Source organism: Scyliorhinus torazame, chromosome 4 (assembly GCF_047496885.1).
Source record: "Scyliorhinus torazame isolate Kashiwa2021f chromosome 4, sScyTor2.1, whole genome shotgun sequence".
Lineage (NCBI taxonomy): Eukaryota > Metazoa > Chordata > Chondrichthyes > Carcharhiniformes > Scyliorhinidae > Scyliorhinus > Scyliorhinus torazame.
Genome location: NC_092710.1, coordinates 204141406 through 204148903, shown reverse-complemented (window position 1 = coordinate 204148903; position 7498 = coordinate 204141406). Strand labels below are relative to the sequence as shown.

General features: G+C 44.6%; 1 protein-coding gene across 1 annotated transcript in view; it reads right to left on the bottom strand.

Moving 5' to 3' along the window:
- The window catches only part of LOC140410702 (adhesion G-protein coupled receptor F1-like), a 540253-nt gene that overhangs the window by 238844 nt on the left and 293911 nt on the right, over window positions 1–7498 (bottom strand). The window lies entirely within an intron of this gene.

Below are 7498 nucleotides of genomic sequence, written 5' to 3'. Positions count from 1 at the left end.
TGGCTGCCTATCAGGCCGAGAAGGAATCCAGAAGGGGACGGCAGCGATGGTACAAAGTGTACAGGCGTCATTGGTCTTTCGAGGAGATGACTGACAGCATGTGCCGCAGGAGACGCCGTCTCAACAAAGAAACAACGAGGCATCTGTGTCACGTCCTCACTGACTTCGCACCTCATGGAGGAGGAGAACACCTGCTCTTGGTGGCCGTGAAGGTCACCGCAAGTCTCATCTTCTATGCAACCGAATCATTCCAGAGCTTGAGTGGGGACTTCTGCGGCATATCACAAGCTACAGCCCTTAAGTGCAACGGTGAGGTCACGGATGCTCTTTATGCCCGGCATCAAATTTTATCAACTTTATGCTGGATCAAGCCCACCAAGATGCCCGGGCAGCAAGAATCTGCGCTATCGCCGAGGCGCCCAGCTTAGGGAGTAATGATGGCACACATGTCGCCTTGTGTCCCTCTGGGGCATCAGGGAGCACCCTTCATTAACAGGAAGGCATTCCACTGTCTGAATGTTCAACTCATGTGTGAGCACCACCTTCCTCCTCCAATCCCTCCTTGTCCCCCAATCCCCACCTTATCCGCATTCCCCTCCTTCACATCCTTCCTCCACACCCCATTCTCCGCCCTTCCACACCTCCAAGGCTTTGTGCAACATCACCCCAGGTTGATGGGCCTGTGTCGGCACTGCCAGTTGGTCAATATACAAGGCAGGATAGTTATGATAACTCACTCCTCAGTTTATGCCAAAGTCTGATTCCTGCCTTTCTGCTGACAGCCCGTTCACACCATCTGTGAGGTCTGCATTGGGGACGTTTGATCTTGAAACACTGTGCCCTGGGGAGGGGGGGGGGGGGGGGGGGAGGAGTGTAGGTGGGGGAGGAGTGGCGGTGGGGAGGAAACAGGTGTGGGAGTGAGCGGAGAGCAACAATGGGTGGGGATGGAGGTAGGCCCATTGTGAAGATTAACGTGACAGGGACTTCTCATGTATCAAGTGTAACATATTTTAATTGTGAACATTTCTATTTCCCCTTGCTGCTGATACCGGGATGATTTCAAATTCACAAACTGGCAAACTACAACATGAACAAAGATTATTTTGGAAATTTACTGGATCTTCTGCATTCCACAGGAACACAGCTACCTAACCACATTCCGGAGTTGCATGCCAGTCAAACTGCATGGCTGTGCCATAAACAGGCCTAAAACTATGCAGTCATATCAAAACAAAACTCGCACACATTTTACAAGAGCACTTCAGACCAGTTTGACAGGCTGGCCAGAGGATAAAATGTAACTCTAATTGAAGAGGGATCAGGTGAAAAAGGTTCCTTGCCAAGCTATTCATACAAGCACTTTACATACAAATGGAACAAGTCCTGACAAACTGAAAATACAATCGACATAAGGGTATGCATTGCACACTACACAATTTGCAGAAATTGTTTGCCATGTGTGACTTGGAGGACTCAGAAAAACAGTAGTTGAGTGATTAGAGTGAAGGATAGAATGTCTCAAGGATGTTATCAGAAATGGAGAATTTTGATTTAAAACAAATAATTGATAGGTTGGGATTTGTTTTCCTTCGGGCGTCACGGTGGCACATTGGTTAGCACTGCTGCTTCACAGAGCCAGCGACCAGGTTCAATTCTGATTTTGGGTGACTGCCTGTGTGGAGTTTGCACGTTCTTCCTGTGTCTGCGAGGGTTACCTCTCGGTAGTCTGGTTTCCTCCCACAGTCCAAAGATGTGCAGGTTCGATGGATAGACCATGCTAAATTTCCCCTTAGTGTCCAAAGTTGTATAGAACCTTGGTAAGGCCCACTAGTCTGGCACAATCCCGGTTGCCACACTACCAGAAGGATGTGGAGACTTTGGAGAGTGTGTAGAGGAGTTTTACCAGTTTTGCCTGGCCTGGAGGGTGTTAGCTGAGTAGACTTGGACTGTTTTCATTAGAACGACGGAGGTTGAGGGGTGACCTGGTATAAGTCTATAAGATCATGAGAGACATGAATAGAGTGAATGGGCAGGCACTCTTTCCCAGGGTGGAGGGGTCAGTCACCATGGATTTAAGTTCCATGGGGCAAAGTTTAGAGGAGATGTGCAAGGGAGGTTTTTTTTACACAGAGGGTGAAGAGTGCCTGAAACGTGTTGCCCGGGGAGGTTGTGGAAGCAGATACATTAATGGCATTCAAAATGCATCTTGGCAAACACATGGATAGGATGGGTATAGAGGGATACGGCACAAGGAAGTGCTGAGGGTTTCAGTAAAGGTTGGTATCATGACCAGTTCAGGCTTGGAGGGCCGAAGGGCCTGTTCCGGTACTGTATTCTTTGTTCTAAAAGGTTAGATAAGGTTACTGGGTTATAGGGATAGGATGGGGCTTGACCCGAGCAGGGTGCACATTCAGAGGGTTGGTGCAGACTCGATGGTCCAAATGGCCTCCTTCTGCACTGTAGGGATTCTGTGATTCTATTCTATGATTGTCGTTTATGATCCTATCTCTGTCCATCTCTTGCTCCTCATTCCCCCTGGCATCACTAGTTTCTCGCTTTGCCCACCCACAACATGGTTTGCTCTCTCTCCCCAATTGCTTTCTTAGGAGAATAGTATCCAAGCTATCAACATTGCAACCAAAAATGAAGCCGTGTTTCTAAATAATAAGGATCAACAGAGCTCAGATAATGTGGTTTGGTTACAATCCATGACAAACTGGAGTACTGTGAATCACACACACAACGACTATTTCTCCTGAGTTGCCAACAGAGGCACTTGTGAGACCAATCGCTTGTTCCTGTAGACTCCAACCAAAAGGGGAGTGATGGGAATCCTGGTCCAAGTCAAGTGGTGCCTGCAACATGGTGTTCTTGTTCCCTTTGGTGATATAGGTTCAGGAGCAAGAAAGCGCTGTGCTGCATCTTGTAGATGGTAGATACTGCAGCCACAGTGCCTCAGTGCTGGAGGGGGTCAGTGACAAGTATGCAAGCAAACTTGAGGCAATGAAAGTCCCCGAGGACAAGAAAGCAGTACTGCACTTCCTTGGAGTGGTAAACGTCCGAGGCAAATTCTTCCCGAATTTGGCTACACACACGTCCCTAAGAAACTTAATAAAGAAATCAGCCGCCTTTGAGTGGACGACGGAGCACCAGACAGAGTGGTTGGAGCTGAAGGCCAAACTCACCACTGCACCCGTCCTCTCATTCTTTGACCCAGATCGTGAAACTAAGATCTCGACCGATGCAAGTCAGGATGGCATTAGAGCAGTACTGCTACAGAAAGACGACACATCATCATGGGTCCCAATAGCATGCACATCACAGGCAATGACACCGACAGAGACCAGATTGAAGCGCAGATTGAAAAGGAGTGTTTAGGTCATCTCACCGGCATCCTCAATTTCCATGACTATGTCTACGGACTGCCAACATTCACAGTTGAAACAGATCACAGATCCCTGGTCCACATCATCCAAAAGAACCTGAACGACATGACGCCCCGATTACAGAGAATTCTGCTCAAACTTCGGAGGTACGATTTCAATCATGTGTACACGCCTGGCAAAGAGCTCATCATTGCAGATGCATTGTCCCGCATGGTGATACACAATCTCAACAATGGATGGCTGAAAGGTTCATGTTCTAAATATCATCACATAGGATCAGAGCTAGTGTAGCTAAGTGTACTGAGGCAAGAGAGAATCGTACTTCCACAGTCTGCGCAAGGATTGAACACAAAAGGTTCATAAGGGTCACCTTGGAATCAAGAAATGTAAGCGAAGAGAGCAAGATACTGTATATTGGCCGGGAATAAACAAAGTCATATAGAACATGGTGGAAAAGTACACCACTTGTCACTGATATCAATATCAACAAGCAAAGTTCCTTGGCAAAAGGTTGAGGTAGACTTATTCTACCTTGATGAAAATGAAATGAAATGAAATTAAATGAAAATGAAAAAATGAAATGGAAATGATAGCAAAGAATATTTGATAGTGTAGATTATTATTCAAATCATCCCAAGATAGCACAATTATATAGCTCAGCAAATCGTGCAATCATGCATATGAAAGCAACATTTGCACGACATGGAATACCTGAGTTAGCAATGGGTGATAATGGACCATGCATTAACAGTAAAGAATGGCAGGAATTTGCACGGCAATATGATTTTAAGCATGTAACATCAAGTCCATTATATCCGCAATCAAATGGCAAAGCAGGAAAAAGGGTTCAGATAGTCAAGCAATTACTGAAGAAGGCTATAGACAGTAAAGATGATCCATATTTAGCACTGCTAAGTTATCGAATGTCTCTATTAAGTTGTGATTTATTGCCAGCAGCTAACTCTGCCATGCTATACCAAGCAAAGGCTGAATGAAAAGATAAGAGATCAAATGGAATCTCAGAAGAAGAAACAAAAGGAATATTATGATAAGTGTATTAGGAATCTGAAACTTTTGAAACCAAATGACATGGTGGGAGTGGGGGATCCTGAGGCTGGTCAAAATGTGCTAAAGTATAACAGAAAACAGGTCCAAGGTCCTAAACCGTGATAACTGAGCAAGGACAGATTTTAAGGAGGACTAGACGAGCACTCCTAAAAGTGAAAGAGCCTGTTGCTGAACAGCGTGGCGAGGATGTATATGAAAGTTTACATTCATTGGAATTGACACAAGCAGTGAACGAGTTAAATGTCAATGTACAGAATGATGTTCAGAACAATGATACAATCATAGTAGAGTTCAGAATTATCACACAGATCCACCAGATTTACCAAAGTTGAGACGATCAACGAGGAACAGAAAGAAACCGGAACGGTTGGATCTGTGAATGGTCAATATAACTGTACATGATGTAAAATACATTGTTATGCACATCATTCGTAATATTTACTGAAATAATGTATTCTACATATGTTTTCGTTGAAATCTCAAGGAAAGGGGTGTTATGATCTGCATTAACAAGTGTATGTGTAAATATGTACAGCCTCCGACCAGTAGGTATCAGGCAAGTAGTTACACGCAACACTGTAGCCTTGGGGGGGGGGGGGGGGGAGGGGGGGGAGGGGGGGGAAGAGAAGCGGGTCTTGAGGAGAAACCATTGTGGTCAGTTGGGTTTGTATTAGTTCCAGTTTTATATCATTCGTTTCCCACCCACAGTTTATTATACTATAATAAAATTAATTAATAAAAATGAATTAGATATTCTTTCGTACTCAAACTCAGTAATTGTCTCTGTACAAGAACATAACAGGATATGGGACTGGTGTTTGCTTGTTCATTTATCATTTAAGAATATTGTAAAATGTGTACAGTGGACTTGAGACTATCTGACATTTTTTCCATACGATCATGTAGCACATCATCTTTTTCCCAGAATGTGGATTTATGAAAACAGGTATGAAGTCCATACCTGGCATGTTATCTGGAATCCAAAACTCAGATAACCATGGCTACCAGGAACATTAAATCAAAAATAATTTTAAAGTGTTTTGTGAACGTAAGTTATTATCTGAATGAAACTCTTGACACAAACTGTTTTACTGAATGTGGAAGAATGATCAAACAAGAAGAATAGATTTAAACTTGGTAACTGGTTTTTCTTTCAACCAATCTACCTGCCTTCAAATCTTTGACACAGTCCCAACACTTGTTCAATATTGGACCATCATTGCCTAATCTTATAACCTGCTCACCCCAGCTATTTTCTGACATAAATTATACCAACTGTATGATTGATACGTGGACATGAAAGAGACTCCATGATGGTATGTTGCCTCATGGGTACCAGAGTAAAGGATGTCTCTGAACACAGGACATCCTGAAGGGGAAGGGTGACAGCCAGAGGTTGTTGTACACATAGGTACTAATGACATAGGTAGGAAGAGCGATGAGGTCCTGCAGAAGGAGTTCAGGCTAGGCAGTAAGCTAAAAAGCAGGACCTCGAGGGTTGTAGTCTCAGGATTACTCCCTGTGCTCCCTGCCATTAAGGCGAGAAATAGGAGGATAATGCAGCTAAACACAGGTCTGAACTGGAGGTGTAGGAGGGAGGGTTTCAGATTTCTGGACCATTGGGATCTCTTCCGGGGCAGATGGGACCTGTACAAGAAGGACGGGTTGCATCTAAACTGGAGGGCACCAATATCCTGGCTGGGAGGTTTGCTAGAGTCACTCGGGAGGATTTAAACTCTTATAGTGGGGGGATAGGAACCAGAGCATTAGCTTAGAAGGTGTAGTAACTGAAGGGGAAATAGAGAACAAAAATAAGAGAACAACAACATCACCCTGTCTGCTCAAACGCAGTGGTCTGACATGTATATGTTTCAACGCCAGAAGTATAACAGGTAAGGCAGATGAACTTAGAGCACTGAATAGCACTTGGCACTATGATGTTGTGGCTATCTCAGAAACATGGTTAAAGGAAGGGCAGGATTGGCAGCTGAATGTTGGACGATATAGAATCTTCAGGAGAGATAGAGGGGGATGTAAAAGCAGTGGGGGAGTAACATTACTGGTTGAGGAAAAAAGTATAGCTGCAATACGGGAGGACACTTTGGAGGGCTCCTACAATGGCAATCTGGGTCGAGCTCAGGAACAGGAAGGGGGCAATCACAATGTTTGAGGTTTATTACAGGCCCCCCAGCGAGAGATAGGGGAGTAGCTAGGTAGAGACATTTTGGATAAGTGCAAAAGTAACAGGGTTGTTGTGGTCGGGGATTTTAACTTCACCTATATTGACTAGGACTCACTGCTCTCGGCTTCAATGGGGTAGAGTTTGTAAGGTGTATCCAGTAAGGCTTCTTGATGCAATATGTGGATAGTCCAACTAGGGATGGGGCAGTACTGGACCTGGTATTGGGGAATGAGCCTGGATAGGTGGTTGAGGTTTCAGTAGGGGAACATTTTGGGAGTAGTGACCACGATTCCGTAAGTTATAGAGTACTTTTGGATAGGGATGAGGGTAACCCTCGGGTTAAGGTGCTGAACTAAGGAAAGGCAAATTAGACAGGAATTGAAGAATTTGGATTGGGTGTGGATGTTGGAAGGTAAATCAACATCAGACATGTAGGAGCCTTTCAAGCGACAGTTGATTAGGATTCAGGATAGTCACGCTCCTGAGAGAACAAAGGATAAGTATGGGAAGTTTAGATAATGAGGGATATTTTGAACCTCATCAAAAAGAAAAAGGAGGCTTTGTACGGTCTAGAAGTGTGGAGACAGTCGAACCCTTTGAGGAGTATAAAGAAAGTAGGAAGGTACTTAAGCAGGAAATTAGGAGAAACTAACAATCAAGTGTTATTTTTGACACCTCCCACCAACCGGACTACTGATTCTTATTAGAAGGTAAAATAAGAGTCCCCAAAGATACCTGCCCTATTTTATGTTACCCTTCCACACCAACCCCCCCACCCCTCCCCCCACCTCCTGGCTCTGGAAACATGTCTGATGGGGGCACGCAACATCCAACCCTTTGTATCTGAGCCACATGGCTTTGG